The sequence below is a fragment of the Spermophilus citellus genome (assembly GCF_964194105.1).
Source record: "Spermophilus citellus genome assembly, chromosome: 11".
NCBI lineage: Eukaryota > Metazoa > Chordata > Mammalia > Rodentia > Sciuridae > Spermophilus > Spermophilus citellus.
In genome coordinates this window covers 65,372,429-65,391,874 of record NC_138192.1, presented here as the reverse complement: position 1 = coordinate 65,391,874, position 19,446 = coordinate 65,372,429, and the positions used below count along the sequence as shown (strand labels likewise).

Below are 19,446 nucleotides of genomic sequence, written 5' to 3'. Positions count from 1 at the left end.
TAAGAAATCTTGAAAAGTGACTGAATATGAGGTCATGAGAAATGAAAAGGTCTTAACATATCAATGTGAAATCTATACTCGATCAGAAAACAAAGTAAACAGAATTAGTTACTTTCACATATTCTCTTGTTTCATGATGCTTACAAAATAGTGTTGTTAATCTACTTAGTGGATTGTCAGGCAGAGGCTGCAGCTAGGACTCCCAAGCTCTGTGAAAGTCTATTTCTTTAGCTTAAAGTGTAGAGAAATACAAAATTAAATATGTTTTTTAAAAAAAGGTGAGGGATGAGGAGGGGATTTACCTATAATCTTATAACTCCAATATTTTCTTTATTAGCTTTCCCCCAATACAAAATATATTCAGTTGCAATTATGTACCTGCAATTTTGTGCTCTACGTTTTTGTTTTTCTCACGTGTCTTTTATATTTTCAATAGTTTCTGTAAATATTACTTATAACAACTGCAAACTATTCCTTTGAGTGACTATACTACATACTTTAGTTAACTATACTTTAGTTAACTATTTTCCTATTGTTGGATATTTATTCCTTTTTGATTCTTTACCATTTATTTATTTATTTATACATACCAGATTGAACCCAGCGGTGCTCAACCACTGAGCTACATCCCCAGGTTTTTAAAAAATTTTTATTTTGAGACAGGTTCTCGCTAAGTTGCTTAGGGCCTCACCAAGTTGCTGAGGCTGGCTTTGAACTTGTGATCCTCCTGTCTCACTCAGTCTCCTGAATCACTAGGAATACAAGCATGCACCACCATGCCCAGCTAGAGTTTTTATCTTTTAATAAAGGAAATAAGACTATCTATATATATCATTATCTACACTTGGTCTTTGGAAATCATTCTATTTTATTTAAAAAATACTTTTCCCCTGCCTTTCAATTAATGGCACATGCTTTTGTCTTGTATTCTACAATTTGTAAGATGAACATAATTACTAAAATTCTATTGGTGATTAAATTTTAAGGAAGAGGTTCTCAATACTTAGTGGCTATTGGAATCTCTTATGGTGCTTGTTAAAATGTATATTTCTAGTCTCTATTTTCAGATGTTCTGATTAACTTGACCTGGGGCATAGACCTAGGCATTCTCATGTAGGAGTTTATAGAGCACATGGAGATAAACACGTTTCAGAAAAATTTAGGGATATCTTTTAGCAAAATTGCTAATTTCTGTCTTCCATCTGAGAGCTATGAGCTCTCTTCATTCTTTCAGCCTTGACTTCCTCTCTGCTGCCTAGTGAGCTTGGACATAAAGCCAAACTAGACTTTAAGCTTTATAGAAACAAGACTCACACAACTGCACAAGTTGCCTCCAAAGGTTTACCTGAATGCAAATAAAGACAGAAAGGATGGGCGGGGGGGGGGGGGGGCTGCCATCTATGTGTGTGGGATGGCAAGGAGTGTGGGGAAGATGATATAAGCAGGACTCAGGGTCCACACCAGTATTATTTTCTAGCCATGAAGTTATATGATAAGAAAACAGCAAACCTATTTGATTTCTAAAGAAATCTAAAAAGTAGCTTCAATAAAAATAGAGTGTTTAAACATCTAGTCAGATTTATAATTTGATGAAACTAATGGTTTAAACTCTCATTCAGCATTTTAAAAAAATCAGTATTTCTACTTTATCAGAATAAAATATTTGTATGTTTATCACACTTCCCCCAAAGGCATCAGAGAATAAATGTGTGATTAGAACCCAGTATGTTTGTATATGGTGTTCTCCTATTTTAGAGTGTCCATCATGAAACTCAAAGCATTTGTCAAACTGTTCTTTTCCTTTGTTTCTCAAAATAAGCAATGAGTGGGCAGATATCATCCCATTTTATAATCACAGAAAGAGAAGCACTGAAAAGTGGAGTTCTTTGCTTATAGTCCCACTTTAGCTAATTGAACTCTTTTATGGAATTGTTGAGGGGTTGCTGTCAAGCTTTTTCAGCCTTTTAAGTATTACAGCAGACTTAGCACTGCTGAAAGATAATTTTTATGTCTCTATCATAATTCTGCATGTTTTGGGAGAGAAATTCAAACCTTCTTTTTTTTGATATTTTGCAAATATCAAAGAGGTATTCACAGAAAATGGGGCAGAAGAGATAGTGACTCTCTCTGGAACAAAGGACAACATACTTTCTGTCCAATATAAAATATTCCAGTTCCCTAAGTTCAGGGTCCCTTTCCTCCATTGCACATGCAGCATCTTTCTGGGCCCATCTGTATTGTCTCTGTGGGACTTGAGGACAAGGGAGAACTGACAAAAAGTATGCTATTCATGCTGTTTGCTGTGCCGTCAGTTATAAAGTCCCTTGTCTTTGACCCAAGAGTCTCATATCATCAGCCAGTGTTCATGAAAATGCACCATGCTAAATTGCTAGTTCATCAACAAGGTAAAATATCATAGTCTTTTTAGTTCTTGACAACCAATACTACTCAGTATACTCTGGGTCTTCTGACTGTAAATTTATGGTACTTGGCCTATAAAGTGCAGCCAAAGAAGAAATAAGAGAAGCCACATATTTTCTGGGAGAAAAAGACATCTTCTTGAGTTACCTGCTAATGAATATGGTTAATCTGCTTTGTATTTGAAACTATAAATTTGGAATCATAAACTTGTGTGAATAACAAATGTCTTATTACTTTATTTTCTGCAAGTCATTGAGGTGGTGATTCTCTGACTTTGTCTTCACTGTTTTCCTTACAGAGATTTCAATTTTCTCAGGAAGTGAGGGCAGAGCCAGTGTGGTCCATTATGGTCCTTTCTGGTGTGCCTTTGTCTAAGACAGTGTGGTCCCCTTGAAGGAGCCAACCCTGATGCTTCCATGATAATCTTGGTCATGGACTTTTTAACTGAGGAGCTACCTCAGGGAGATACCTACTGTTTTCAGATTAGGGGGAGCCCTCTTTCACTGCAAGGCTTATTTCTTCCTCATCATCCCTGTAGCACAATATTTTCAAGGGGCTCACAATTTTTTGGAAAAAAAAAAGTCAGGAAGGAATACCCTGGAGCAGAGGAGTTTAAAGCATTTGGATTTTTTTTTCTGGAAAGGAGCTGAAAAGGGAAAATAATTTGAGAGGAAAGCACAATTTAACATTTAAATAAATTATTCTATTATACTGATTTTTATATCTCATCCATCTTTATGTTCTCTTTGGATCCTGTTCCCTAATAGAAATGGGTGACCAATTTTAGAGTGCTACATGGACCATTTTAAGGATACCAGCTCCAAGAGAGTAGTTTAGTGTGGAGTTAAAGGAAAAAAGTAGCGCACAGAGAATGAGCAAAACAAATAGGAAATATTTAGGGCTCTGACCCTCTTTGTTCTATTCAGCTAGTAACGTATTCCCTATGTCAGACTCTCAAGGTAAAAGCAACCAACAAAATGCCTGCTTAACCAACACTTTTCCATTCAAAGACTATGTAAATGACAATAAAACTCTGGCAGTATGTGCAGATTCTCTTGCATACTAGATTCAGAAAAGAAAATATGGTCTGTCTTGACTCTCACTGCTGTCAAGTGTTTAAATTGTCCTTCCAGCATATATTTAAAACACATTGTCATTGCAATGTTACCAAACAGTGAGCAAGTCAATGTATTTGAGACCACACAATGATTGACATTTTATAAGTCAAACAGAGAGACATGGAACCTCATTCTGTGACTGCTGTTTCCAGCTCTGAGGACTGCCGATACAGTTTTTGACAGTGTAGAGAGATGTGTAATGTTGGTTCACAACCACAAGCTGTGGAGTCACAAGGTAGCCTCAGCTCCTTGGTTGCTTGGCACACATTTCCTTGAATGGGAGAGATCTGAGGCTAAGGACAAGTGAAATCATTAGCACATTTTCAAGTAGTTGTTCTATTTTGTGTGAATGTTGGTGTGTTTTCTGATTTTATTATTTTCTGCTCTTCACTTTATTTGGTGAGTGTATCCTGGAAACATGTTATTGCAAAGTTCCAAAGCAATCCAACGGGGAGACACAGACTTTTGGGGTCACTTGGTCATACACGAGTGACCAAGGTCTTTGCCCTCAATGCAAATCATCTACCAAGTTTTTTACATATCTTCAGAAGAATTTTAATAAGACTCAACATAGAAAATTAAACTTTTCCCCCAAATGAAAGGACAGACTAACCCTCCTCTGTTAGGATGAAGTTCTATCTGAGCAGCTGCCCTAACCACACCTCAACTGAGTTAGGGTGAAAAATTTATTTTCACCCCTAGATCATGAGCCATTGCAGAAGGCAGAACTTTTAACTTCTAAGAGTATATAGCTTAGTGCCTTGTACAAAGTACATGCTAGATAAATTTTTATTAAATGAGCAAATGAATGAATTCCAATAATTGAATAAAAGTGCATATATATGTGTATATATATATGCATATATATATGCATACATATATGCATATAAATATATTTTTTTCTTCAGATTTTCTGGGTCTTGTTTTCTGAGGTTAGTCTTTCTATTGACTTTTTTCCCCCAGCTCTTATGACTACATTTCATTTTATTACATATTTTATTTATTTATTTTTCTAATTAAGCTTTCCATGGTTCACAAATCCTCAGAAAACAGCAAGGTCATCTACTGAAGGGTGTTTCTTGACATCATTCTTTTAATAAGCATCTCTGGCAATGATTTTAACTTCCCCAAAGGGATGGTACATATCTCTTATATTGTTTATATGGAGAAAGAAGAGAACAACATGATCAATGAAATTAAAGCTTTTGCATAACTAGGGAAAAAATACCCTTTGCCTGGCACAACTTCAATCTTCTTTTTCACCAGCTGCTAAGTCATTTTCATATCCCTAGCTGCTTTCTCCAAGCACAAACACACCTGTTCTCCCAGCTCAGTACCCATTTTATGCTGGCTCCTTGTGAGCAGGAGATGTGAGTATGTTTTGACTTGCATCAGGGAGCTGAATAACCATCTCTTTATTCTGAGATGACAGTAGTCCTCTATGACAGATGTAGGCAGTTGAATACTGGTCAACCTCAGAGTTTTTCTCCTGAGACTTTGAGGAGTTCAGTTCACTTAGCAAACCATGTGTAGGATAATTACAAGTTTGAATTTCTTTCTCTGCTCAATTTGTTGCTGCATTTATCAGTGGAAGCTCCTCTGGCCTAGTTGTACTTTATGCAATGGCCAGACATTAGTGTCTTGTGTCCAGTCTATAAACAATTAATCTTGTGGTTCCAAGTTCACTGGAGATGCAGTCACCAACAGATTGGGTGTCTGGCAGCCAACATGGCGCTTCTTGCCCTGGCATTCAAAGAAGAAACTTGATATAATGCATAAAGGCTACACTGTTAATGTGTAAATGGGAACAAAGCAAAAGCCATTGTTGGATTTTAAGATTAAGGGAAGTCAACATTAAAGCACTTGGTGTGCTGATTGGCAGTATTTGGCAAATGTAGGGTCTACTCCCATCTTTGCTATACTTTTATACTTCCATCAGGTACAGATCAATTATATGGAGTTCAGTGGCTTTTGCATGCAACATCCTTAATACTTTTTATCACAGAATGCTCAGGAGCCACCAACTCATTTTTATGGAAATTGCTTATAGGTCCCCAACCCCAGCTGATTTATAATAGTTTCCAAAATAATGGTGTCATTCTGAAGATTTCTTTTCATTGTTCCACTCTATATTTCTCCCATCTGGTTAGTTCACCACTCATCTTAATTAGTAAAATGCCATCCTGTCTGGTTCTCCCTTGCCAGCAAGTCATTCAGTTCCCAAATTGCTTCTTCACCTCTATCATATAGTTTAGTATTTTACAACAGGAAAACTGTAACATAGCACATTCTTCCCTTAACAGGGAAAAGTGAAATCCTCTACAGCAATGCTAATTAAGCAGAGTTTAACATTAGCTTTAATTTAAATCACCTCTCCTGAGACTTCCTAGCATATACCCAGGGTGTCATAAAATATGAAGCCACACTCCCTCTCAATTAGCATCCATTTATTTGGGAGCAACACCAAGCAGCAATAAACAGGCACAACCTGTTCTTTTCCCTCATATTCTGCCCAGCAGCAGCCTCCTCATTGGATGCTTGCTTCAGAAGCAGCATCCTTTTCTACACGACTGGGTTAAACCAAATTGGAGCCAAGTAAAGTATCTTCCGAGGCATTTTCCTCTCCAATCTTACATGTATTCTTTATTGTTGAGCTGTATCATTGCAGTGGGTTAACTAGAAATAACCTGCACTAAAAGGAAGAGTAAATCACCCTCAGAATGGAATTGGTTTGGCTAGAGGTGATTGTAAGCAGAAAGTAAGCTGATGGTGAAGGATGCTGGGTATGAGATTGAGATTATATTAGGTCTGTGAATCAGATCTTTCTTTTTTTAAAAAAATTATCCCTGCAGTAATGTCTCCACCTGCCCTATCTAAAACCTCCAAACTCTTCTGTCTCCTGCTGGCCAGTGCACCCATTTTTGGCCTTCCTGATCTCCTTTTATCAATGGACTATAAATGACTGGTATATATCTGGTACTACTAGTTTTCTAGTTTTGTCTCTAGGGTTTGTGTTGGACATCCCAGATAAATATTTGTGTATGAGTAGCACTTACAATTTGTGTCCCATTTAAAAAAATTTTTAGTTGTAGATGGACACATTTATTTATTTATTTATTTATTTATTTATTGGTCCTGAGCATCAAACCCAGTGCCTCACACATTGTAGGCAAGCATCCCACCTCTGAGCCCCAATCCCAGCCCCAATTTTTGTCCCATTTTTATTGCACAAACATCAAACATCACAAAGAACATTTATTTATTTTAACTGACAGATAAAATTATATGTATTTATCATGTAAAACATGATATTTTGAAGAACATATACATTGTGGAATACTTAAGCCTAGTTCATTAACAAATGTTTACTTCACATGGTTATTTTTGCAGTGAGAACACTCTATTTTTCAAGAGCACAATGTATACATTATACTATATATTGTTGTTCTTGAACTTATTCCTTGTATCTAACTGTAATTATATAGCCTTTGATCAGTATTTACTCCTTCTCCTCTCCCAACTACACCAGCCTCTGGTAACCTCCATCTATTTTCTACTTCCATGGGATCAACTTTAGATTCAACATGAAATGAGATAATTGGGGTATTAGTCTTTCTATACCTATCTTATTTTATTCAACATAATGACCTCCAGATTCATCAATATCACAAATGACAAGATTTCATTCTTTTGTGACTGATGAATATTTCATTGTGAAATATGTCACATTTTCTTGATCTAAGCACAATTTGGTTGATTGCATATCTTGGCTATTGTGAATAATGCTTGTAATGAACACAGGAGTACTGAGGTCTCTTCAATATATTGACTTCATTTCCTTTGGGTATACACCCAGAGATGGGATTGTTGGATCATATGGTAGTTCTATTTTTAATATTTTGAAGAACCTGCATGCTTTTTCTGTAATGGCTGTACTAATTTACATTCCCATCAGCAGTATTTAGGGGTTCCCTTTTCTCCACACCCTTGCCAATTCTGAAACAGAATGTTTTTAAATTAAATTAACTTAAAATCTATCTCCTCACCTATATGAAATCCTAGCACACTTGTAACTGCTTAATTCAACTGTGTCAGTTATTCCAATAGTTAAGACCTTGTGCATTTACAAATGCATAGAGGGAAAAATTTATTTTAAACTGTTGGAATAAGGTAATCCTGGCAAATTCAGCCCAAACACAGAAGCCTTCTGTTTTTTGTTGTTATGTAGATCAGAGATAACATTTTAATAAATAATAAATAAGAGAGGTGGGAAGAAGAAAAAACCCAAAGGAGATATCAATAATATTAAACCTCTTCTAGGTACCATCTGTTGCATAATCCATTAGCTGAAAAATTGCAGAGAGCCCTAATAATAGCATTTGAGATTTAAATAGCACCTTTCAAACAAAGAGCTCTGCTGTCACTAATCTCATCTGTCTTTACAACATTCTTTTAGGGTAAGTGACTGGGATAACTATTATTATCTATACTTCACAAAGAGCAACACCTTGGCCCAGGGTTCAGTAATTTAAGCAAGGTCATACTCCTAGCCAGTATGGCTTAGGGACGTGCATTAAGTAATGTTAAGCATGGGACACTTTTGCAATAGCTATATTGTTCAGATCTAGGGGGAAATAGTCCTAGATATAATTTAAGGACTTAAAAAGCATTGTCCCTGATCTTATGAGCAAAGATCAGATCATCTTGCTCAAGGGAATGATGATCACATATGTAATCTAAGTTCTTTGTAAATGCATTAAATTATCCTTTGCTTTGGTGAAAATACTTAAAGGTCTATCTCTAGCACTTATATATCCTTTTGATGCAAATATTTGTTTATAATTGTCAGGGTCAATCACATATATGTGTGTGTATATGTAATGCATGTATGTATGTGTGCTCACGTGTGTGTATGTATACATTTAGGAGTGGAACTTTCTGATATTCTGGTTGAATCAGAGCTAAGCTACTATTATTGGAACAAATTTAGACAAAAAGCAGAAGTTAAGTGTGGTTGGAGGCAAACATCCAACCTATATTTTGTGAGATTTTTGATGCACTTCAGCGAGTTTCCCTCAAGTCTGGAGCTGGGCATCATCTTCCACTGATGGAAAATACTCTCAGTGCAGGTCGAGGTAGATTTGGCTGTGGGCAAGACCATGGTACTTCACAAGAAAAACCACAGTGAGAACTGAGGCTCCTTTAATATTTAAGAAATGTTTAGTAGGTCAGAAAAGAAGGTCAAATGCATTTTTTTTTTAAAAAAACAATTCTCTAGATTTCTCAGTTTTGCTCATTTTACAGCTCTGGAAGCAAGTATTTAATATACTTATTTAGTTCATTTAATCAACAGATATTAATTAAGCTTCTACTATATGTGAGGACTTTGTCTAAGTTCTAGGGACAGAGTACTTAACAAGACTTTCTGGTCCTTGGCAACAAAGGGGTAGCAAATACAGAAAATAAACATATAGAAACAAAAGAAATAAGACTCTGTGAGTGTGTGTGTGTGTGTGTGTGTGTGTGTGTGTGTGTGTTACTGGGGTTTGAACCCAGGGCCTCACATGTGCTAGGCAAGTGCTGCTCTACCACTAGTTACATATATCCCCAGCCCTAGAGCTTTTTTAAAAAGTGCCTGAAGGAAGTAAGAGGAAAAGGCATGGAAGGAGGGAGTGGTAAAGAAAGAGAAACAGAACCCCCCCTTTGGATGAAGTGATCAAGGAAGTTTAAAAAAATCATATATTTATTTATTTTTAGGTGTAGATGGACACAACACAATACCTTTATTTTTATGTGGTGCTGAGGATCGAACCCAGGCCCCGCCCATGCGAGGCTAGTGTTCTACCGCTGAGCCACAATCCCAGCCCTCAAGGAAGATTGTTGAGAGAATAATCTTGAAGCTGAGGTCTAAAACCACTATTAATATGATATCTGTGTTATTTATGTGCTCCTTAATCTCTTCTGGGTCCCATATGCTGTAAAAGGATAGTATTTTATTACCAATTCCTTTGGAATAAAGCTTGCTATACAACACACATTTAAGTTCTTGTAAGCATCAGTCTCAGACTTTGGTAGCAGGATATGTTCTTAACAATTGTTGAGGATCTCCCAAAATCTGTGATTATGTTGGTTCTATTAATATTTGCCATATTAGAAATTAGAGAAATATAAACATATTTAACTTATTAGATTAGCTTAGCAATATAATTATATATCTTATAGATTCATATATAAATATACTTTTAAACAAAATAATTAGTGAGGAGAGTGGCATTGTTTTACATTTATTTTGGAAAATCTCTTTAATGTCTGGCTTTAATAGAAGACAGCTGGATTCGCATGTCTGCTCCTGCATTCAATCTGTTGTGAAATGTTGTTTTGGTTGAAGTGTATATTTTTAAAAATCCAGCTTCACACAGCTATGTAGTTGGAAAAGAGAGGACCTCATGTCCTTTCTGAGAACCCACTACCATAGAGTAGCTTTCAGCTCAGTATACATATACAGTAATTCCAGGAAAAATGAAAAATATTCACAGGAAGCTGGATATCTGGTGATCTTAACCATCTTCACATATGTTACTTTCAAGTGGTTTTCCTCTCTCATTGTTATGGGCATGCATTGGGTTAAATTCATATAGCAACAGAACTCAAATATGACTCCCAGCAGTTTATTCCTTTTTGTGCAACTTGCAAAGTGACTCTTATATCCTGAATGTAGAAAATGTAGCAGGTGGTAGAAATTTATACACTAAGTCTCATATTTTCACTTTATTTTCTACAACTGATTCCAGTGTACTCTTGAGACCTCATTCTCACTGATGGCAGAATGCACTGGCTTTGCCAATACCACATAGCTTCATTTCTACTGTTCAAAACAGTCTTTTTTCAGTAATGATTCAATTTTTCAGGGTCTCTTTCTGTCAGTAGACTGACGAGAAGCTTCTGGACCCCTCTCTTGCCTAGGCCCCTTTTAAGGCTTGGAAGAATTCATAGCAATTTCTATGTTTATTTTGCATCCTTTTTCTTAAAGAGGACTGCTAAAACTGCAAGATTTAGGCATTACAAAACCTGGCTTTGACTCTCATTTCCCCTTCTCAATGTATTCCTTTCCCTCTCCTTCTCAAGATGGCATCTAGTTGAGAGGAGAGGTTAGGTATCCTTTTGGCAATTGTAGAGGGATGTCTGCTTTGTACTGAACTCTAGGTTCTTGCTGAATGAGCTACAGAAGTGTCCTTGGCCCTGTGAACTTTTGTGGATCACTGTTCTTTGCTGACTTGACCCTCAACTTGATAGTTGCAGTGAGACAAATCTGAGTTTGGACTGTGGTCCCTGGCTTAGGAATTTCTTTGTGGTCCTTTGCTGAGGAAATCACCATACCCACACTATTGATGAACCTTTCAGATCGAGAGAGCTAATACTCTGAACTATTTTCTGTGACCACTCTAGTCCCATGCTTCTTAGGGAACAGGATGCTTTCCTGGATCTATATGGTCATGATCCTCATTGGTTATTTCTTCTTTAACGCTCAGGTGCCATGTTGGATGATGCTCCATGACACTGTGGGGGTTCTGAGAGATTTGCAGACTGACTAGAAGACAACCTCCTGATTTGGGATCCTATTTTCCTCATTCAGTGTGGGTATTGCTACAACAAAGCACATTGAAATTTAATCCTAAGAGGGTAAGAGAGAAGTGAGTACATTTTTCTGATTTTTTGCCTTTCATTCTTTTTCTCTCTTTATTGTCTTGACTACTTTTTGCATATAGAGTTCAATAGTGTTAAGTATATTCACACTGTTGTGAAAGTGTTTCCAGAACTTTCTCATCTATAGTCTTCCATTTGGTTTTTTCATGTTTGGTGTTCATCCTTTCAACTATATTGTTCTCTATTGCTAGAATGCTATTTATAAAATATGATTTTCATAATTACTAATTGTTTAGAACTTTTCATTCTCCTTGCCTATAATATAAAGTCCAGATTCCTAGTGGAAGTATATAAGGTTGCTTATCACTCAAACTTTGACAACTGATTTGTGTCTCCACCATGCTCTCTCGATCTGAAAGGTTCATCAATAGTGTGGGTATGGTGATTTCCTCAGCAAAGGACCACAAAGAGTACCATTTTCCCCCTTATAACACTTAATTCCTTCTCCTCTCATAGTAAACCCCTTGAGAGAAGGGCCCTATGTTATAGGTTGAGCATCTGAAAATCTGAAATCTGAAATTTTCCAAAATCTGAAAATTTTTGAGTACCCATATAACTCTCAGAAAGTTTCAGATTTGGGGGAATTTTTGGACTTCAGATTTTCAGATTGGGGGGAAGCTCAGCCAGTAAAGTCTATGCAAATATTCCAAAATCTGAAAAACTCAGATCTGAAAAACTCAGATCTGAAAAACTCTGTCATAAGCATTTCTGATAATCAGTAACCAAACTGTACTCATCTTTGCATCTTTATATTTTATATAGTTTCTGTATAAGATAGGTACTTAATAAATATTTGCTAAGGTAAATAATCACTCCTAATTATTGATTTAATTATTTTGAATTTTATTGCATTATCTTTCCCTTAAACTGGAATACATATGTATATAACTAAGTTGGCTTTTCCTAAAGTGTGTGTGTACGTGTAGTGTGTGTTTGTGTGTGTGTGTGTGTGTGTGTGTGTGTGTGTGTATATATGTAGTATATAATTAAATATTTAGTATGTATCATATTAAAATATTAGTATAGAGATACATAACAGTTTGAGAAAGTTCTCCCATCCTTAAAATCAACTTTAAAAACTAGTAAAATCTATGACTAAAAAGAAATTATGTAGTTTGAACCCCAAAGAGATTTACAGTCTGCTAACAATTCCATAGCAGAGTTGTATGATCCAGGGGTTTAATCTTACAGGGATTTTTAATCTTCTTAGTATTTAAGGGACATTCTCCCTCAATTTACTATGACTGAACAAAATATGGCAGACTCAAACAACACATTGTGTACTACGTTTTTGAAGTGATTTCTTTGCTGAGTTAAGTATCTGTTTTGAACCTTAGTTCAATCCACTATTGTGACTGTCAGGAAGCATCACAATTGCTGAGGTACAGAAAACCCATGTGGCTACACTCCATGTGTTCTTTCCCACAGTGTTCCCAAGCCTCAGTGTTTCTCAAAGTATCTACCTAACAGAGAAATGTGTCTCATCTCTTCCCTGTGGCTGCAGCAAGTGCTGCACAATCTCATTCTTCTGTTCTCTGCCCTGAATTTGGGACCTTGACAGCTGGCTCCTGATGGGCCTAGGAATCATTTGTAGAGGTTTATATACCTTAAGACTCAATTTGAAGACTGACAGGCTTCTCTCTTTGTTAGCCAGGGCTAGATATTTCTCATATTTGCTTTCTTTCCTGCATTCTTCCTGTTCAGTCACATGCTTTTCAGAATCACCATTTATTTTGGTTAAGCCTCCCCCCCTCCCCCGCAGCTTCCTCTTGTAAATTAAGAATCTAAAGATTGAAGATCCTTAGAACTTGAGTCTTGGCCTTAGACTTGGAGAACCTGGGAATCTGTGCAGGCTCTGATTCTAATTGAGTAAATTTGCATAAGTCACATGACAGGAGTCTCTGTTTCTTCATCTATCATATGGGTTTATTATTACCTGATACATGAATTCATTAACATTTCAATGAGATTATTTGTGAGTGAATGCTTTGAAAGGTTTAAAGTGTCATACAATGTTGACTCGGTATAATAATGATGTATTTTAAAATCCATGTTGATTAAATTTCTATGGACGCTGTGTGGATGTATTTCTGCTTTGTTATAGTGACCAGTCATTTCAGCTAATTTGGTCAAACATCTAGTCAAATCCATTGTTTTCACTGAACTGATTAATAAGCCTGTAGAGAGAAAGTCCAAATTAGCCTGGAAATTTAACTTTGCTGTTTAATAAAGAAGCTTCCTGTTTGTCTTGTTAATGGCACCTGGATGACTCACTTCTGAGCCAGATGTTGTACTTCATCATTTCATAATGTGTCATTTCTGCACACTGGCTTTCTTTTCATAGTTTCAGAAGCAAAGTCTATTTCGTCCCATCACCAGGATATTGTTGATGACAGCTGCAACACCTGAATGGGTAGCTTTAGCTTTCACATGGGCATAGAGATAGAAAATTTTCTCAGCATCAAGCCAGCAGGGAATGAAGCATATGGCGGGAAGAGGAAGAAGTGAAGACTAGTTTCTATAACAAACCCTCTGAGTTTTGACAAGGCTCTTTGATATACTGTCAAACTACCCCAGGGCTGAGAGGCAGGTAACTCTTCTCTATCTCTAGTCTGAGCACTAAGATTTGCCTGAGGAAAGAACTTCCTTACGTTGTTAGGAAAAAAAAAAAAAAGAACCTGTTGTGAGTTCTTTCTTATTAGACATGATAAGGAATAATTTGTATTTCTCCATGCTCATCAGGTTTACCTGAAGAGATGTTTAGACCCCCACCCATTCCTAGGATATTTTAATTCAGTAGGTAAGGAATGAAACTCAGGCATCTATTTCTTAATATATTAAGAAATAGTTCTTTTGATATTTCTGATGTGCATAATGTGTTAGAGAATTGAATTATGTAATGAATGATTGTTCTAGAAGATGTACTTAAAGACTTCCCCTAATGCTGAGTTTATATGAGACAATATGAAGATAGGTCTTCACTGGCGGGGCCAGTATCTGAAATACACACAGGGGCTAATAGGCAAGGTAGAATGTGTGATGCGACTTGTGGAATATAGTAGGTAGTGGTGGGGATTGTGGCTCTTGAAAGGCACTTAATTTAACAGCAGTATCTGTGGACTAATCTGGCCTTTGGTCTCCGCTTTTACAGGAATATAAAAAGTCTTTCAGGGAGGTTGGTCAGGGCTAGAGGAAGGGGGGATTTTTCTTATGCTTAAGTTTTCTTCAGCTTCTCCAGTGTGAAATACACAGTGCTATTTTCTTTTTAAGGTTTATAAAACAATGTTAAAACATTAAATGTAAGAAATGTGTCTCATAAATTGCCTTTCACAAAGAGGGAGAAGAGGAATATGATGAAAAGGGATCCATTTCCTTCTCTGGTTTTATCCCTCAGCTTATTCCATCTGACTACACATCTGGAGCACGTGTGAGTAGATAAGGCTAAGCAGGGAACAAGTCAATTTGACATTCAGTGTATCTTGATTTCTTCTCTTCTTGAATCCACTTCTAATCCTGTGGGACAGTGGTAAGAAAATGTTAATAAGACAAGAGAAATATGAAAGGAAGATAAAGTACTTCAAGAAAATTTGAAGAACTATTTTAAAGTTAGAAGTATTTTAGGGGCATATGCTGAAAATGTTGCCTAACTGTGGTATTCCTTTTTTTTTTTTTTTTTTACTTTAGGGCAATGAAATTTTATGAGTCACTAAATACATATTTTGACATCTGGCTTCACTGTTTTTTTTTTTTCCTTTCTTGAATTCTGTAAATTCCCATCATGAGAGTTTCCTCCTTGTCAGTCTTTTGATACTACATTTTCAATCATTTTCTGTGTGATTTGCAGATGGTGATACCTAATTGCCTCAGGCCTTAGGCCTGAATTTTCTAGCTAGAGTAAGGCATGAGGACAAAAAATAGGAATGTTAAATTTTGTGTGAAGTCAGGGTAAGTTTTGGCCTTCCTTCACTGTGTAATTTTTATCCTTTTGCCCATTTTATTTGTTAATGTAAATTCTTATATTTAGCATTATTTAGACATGATTTCTCACAGATTCAAAGATTCTCTTGACAAAATTTCATTCTGACACCTCTAGTTTTGGAACTCTGATCAATGTGAGATTCTGAGATGTTTTAATTTTGAATTTTTTTGACTTTCTTTGTAGAGAAATTAATTTTACATTGACATAAGGTAATGACTGCTCTTTTATATGAGTAAATTTTTTTAAAAAAAATTTAAACTGGTATTTATAATCATCAGAGAGAGTTTTAATTTCTAAAACCAATGAAGTATGTTTATGCTATATGATAGGGAGGAACTATGGATTAGCAATAGGGACTAGTAATTTTCATGGCTATGAAATGAAAATTAAAATGTGATTTTCCATTTTAGGTTGTTGGCTGGAAGGCAAGGAAAGGAATAGATCATACTTCTCTGTTTCTGATCATTACCTTGTGAGGAGGTTACCTTGGGATTCTGAGGTGAGTCTGCTGTCATGTGGTAGGAAATTTAAGATAATGTGAAGTTCCTGCTCTTTGTTAGCTATCTTAGTGGTGCAGAGAAAATGTAATCAGATTCCTGCTTATGTACTTACACTTTTAATAAATTATCTCAGGATCCCTCATGTACACCTTAACATCTGAAAGGTCAACATTGAACCCTATCTGGACATGTCCATTCCTTAACTGATATTGTCTACTCTTAGGTATTGCTACCAGAGTACTGTTTTGCTTGAGTTACTCTGCATGTACCAGGAATACTTCTTGGAGTACTTCTGGAGGCACAGGGGCTAATTGCTGAAGAACATTTAGGACTGCAGCATTCTTAGGACTGTACTAAGAGGCTTGGAATGAGGATAACCCTGAGTTACTGACATTTCCCAGTTACTGTGAACAAGGAGCTATTTATTTTAGAATCTTTGGAGTGGCTTTCACTTATGGAGTTGGTGAGGAAGATTTTTTTAGCCATGAAGAGGATACTGAGGCTCTGGAATTCTAGTGAGTTGTTGTGAGGAAGATATTCAACCCATTTGCCTGAGTGTTAAAGAAGTTTTGTTTTCCTGACTTTCCTAAAGAGAACTGCTTCATTAGGTAGCCTATCTTTGGTCAGGTCTAGAAGTTAAGAAAACTGAGGCCCAAATTGGAGAGTAATGCTTAAGAAAATCAAAATAAGTTTTATTTTTGGTTTCATAGGCTGCTTCCATGGCACTCACTGATTTCCACTCTCACTAATATAACGTTTATCAGTCCTACAAAATTTGATTAAAATATTAGAGTCGTTTTTTACTTTATTGCTTCTTGCATCTGTGCATCTTACCATGACAGCCACATTACAATGAGCCCAGTATTTATTATTCATGAAGACAGCAGAGGCATTGCAATTATTAGTTCTTTTTTAAATCAAATAGACCTTATGATAACAGAAAGATTAATAGGAGCAGGGGCAGCAAGTGAAGAAATGGGAAGGCCAACTTGCAAATCTGATTTAAATGTCTGGTATATTGAAATTGAGGGGAAGATGTAAAATTAAGAAAGTTACAAGCAGGAAATGGCAAACACCAGCTGAGGCGATGGAGAGTGCCATATGTTATATGTTCTTCATGCTTTTTTTTCCTCCTGCTTTTTTCAAAAAAGACTATATATAAAATACACACATTATATATATACATGCATACATTACCCTGGCACATGTATCATTAAGGATCTCCTTGGAAAGACAAGTTGATATATTTATTTTTTGGAAACAAAAATTCAAAGTTATTTTCTGCAGCATCAGGTTTGCATTTATACCAGTAATCCCATGACTCTATTCATTGTTGAAGATTTAAAATTCTAGTCAGTTTCTTTTGGTTTTCCTGTTGGATTTTATCTGTCCAAGTTCTGAGCTCGGCTGTCTCTCTGTGTTTCTGTTGATGAGCATCCAAGGAATAGTTTTGAAGCCTGTTCCAAACTATTCTTCCCACAATATTTGTTTAACACGGGATAAACAATTGATCACAAAGAATAAACAATGATAAAATGTTCTTAATCTTATTATATTGGGGCTATGCAAATCTGGGCAGCATTTGTTACATGGATGCAAATGTGAATTTCATGTGATTTTTATACTGCGGAATTAATTTTGAATGTCAAAATGACTTATCTCATTTATTATTCTCTGTTTAGATTTATTTTTAAAATTTGACATTTCCCCTGCAATTCGCTGTTCAAAACCTGTCTGCACATTTATATCCTTTCATCATATGCTGCTATAAACAATAATCAATAAAGCATCCAATAAAAAGTCTAACATTGCTAGTTGTTAAGAAAGTCAGCAGCTTTTGAAAAAGGAGCAGCTATTCATCCTATCAACTCATCTACATTTCTCTAGGTCTTAGATGTCTTTGACCTCTTTAGTTTGCTTCCAGATGGCAGTAGCAACTGAATTTCCTCTACATGTTCTGTATTTATGATTCATAGGGAAAAAACCCCTCTTGATTAATAATTTATTATCATTTAGCATATTTGTAAAATTTATATCAAGAATTCTCTTCCTCCCAATTATAGCACAAATAGCAATGATGTCTTCTATTTTAGGCAGGAGCTTGCCTTGTTCCATACTTAATTCTCTGCTATTTTGTAGCCTGAGAAACTGAGGGGCTATTCTCCTTGGTAGACAGTGCAAGTGGGCTTTACTTATCATCAAATATGTTATTCTAGATGTGACATTCTCTTCTAGAAGACCCATTTGAAGAAGGAAAAGTTTCCAAGTTAGTAAAAAATTGGCAGTGACATGGTATGTCAACTTATGTTAGAAATGAGATTGACCAAATTATGTTATGTGCAGGTGTAAATATGGCATAATGAATCCAACTATTAAGTATAATTATGATGCACCAATAAGAATAGACTTTAAACATTTTCTAGATGATGATGACTTTAAGCATAGTTACTTAGTCCAACATTTTAAAGGGAGCTTAGTGGTATAGAGACAAGCATTACAATAATTACTACTTCAAAATGCCAAAAGGTCTAGGATCTAGGGATTTTATATGAGATTGAGGATTAGAAAAAAGCTATGTCTACAATGACAATGATAATTTTTGGATTATTTTATAAAACTCTGAGATACTGGATATTTTAGAAAAGTATCACCTCCTCCTGTTCCTCCTCATTCTGTTTTTTAAAATTAGTAAATGATGTGCCTATGTCTTGATGGTCTGTTGTGTTTTGTGATAGTGGTAGGTTAGAAAAATGGAAACTGGAAGAAGGGAAACAAAGTTTCCTCTTTTATATCATAAGTGAAACAGTAGTTATAAATATAAAATCCAATGGTAATTTGACTGAGAGATATATCAGACCTAGCCAATTCTTTGTTTCAATCTTCACAGTGAGAAATTCCGAACAGCTGCCAGGAAGCAACACACTCTCTGTTTTTCAGGGGAGGAAGAAGGAAAACTAAAGGAACAAAGGACCGTGCCTGGACAGATGATGAAGCAATTAGACTATCGTGAAATCTAAAAGAACCGCAGTATCAGAACAATTGAATGAGAAAGTAAATTACTGAATGTAAAGCACTATATATACTTTGGAAAGATTTGGAGCATATAAGAAAGAAAGAAGCCATTTTGGAATCTTAATGTAAGATAAGGAGTAAAATAAACCTGTACTTTTTTTTTTTTTTCAATCTCTTTCCTTATTTTCTTGTTTCCCATCATGTTAGAGGTCAGTGAGAAGAGTCAACATGGACCATTTTTCATGAAGATGACCACTAGTCACCCAGAATGTCACTATCTTTTATTCAGTACTTTGAAAAATGTACTTAAATAAATAAATGAACACCCCATTTCAATTGAGTCATTTAGTGGGAATTGCAAGGTGAGAGGCCACAGTATAGACTAAGCCACATCACTGGTCCCTTGAAAAAGTAAGAGTGAAATTTTTATGCTTATCAATACTAGTAAATAATAAATGTTTTTATTTCTCATCTTTTACAATATTTGCCTTCAGTGTGATGTTCAGGTACTGAGTATTCCAAGGTTAGAAAGATTGATAAATGGACAGACAGGAAGAGTGAAAGACAGGAAAAACATTTTACAGTTCTGTAACATTTCCAGGCTATTGGTGCCTACTAATTCCTTCCTGTTGTACATCTTCTAAACACAGCTTTCCTTATGAGTGATGTGTCATATTTAGGATAGGCTTTAAGTGTTACTGGGAGAGTCCTA

At 35.9% G+C, this 19,446-nt stretch overlaps 1 long non-coding RNA gene across 1 annotated transcript in view; it reads left to right on the top strand.

The window, feature by feature from the left end:
• The window catches only part of LOC308630912, a 38,833-nt gene extending 19,895 nt beyond the window's left edge, over positions 1 to 18,938 (top strand). The window contains exons 4-7 of the long non-coding RNA XR_014018071.1: positions 11,069 to 11,230; positions 14,638 to 14,769; positions 15,633 to 15,721; positions 18,610 to 18,938. This is a non-coding gene — a long non-coding RNA (uncharacterized lncRNA). The remainder of the gene's footprint in view (positions 1 to 11,068; positions 11,231 to 14,637; positions 14,770 to 15,632; positions 15,722 to 18,609) is intronic.
• The last annotated feature ends 508 nt before the right edge of the window (positions 18,939 to 19,446 follow it).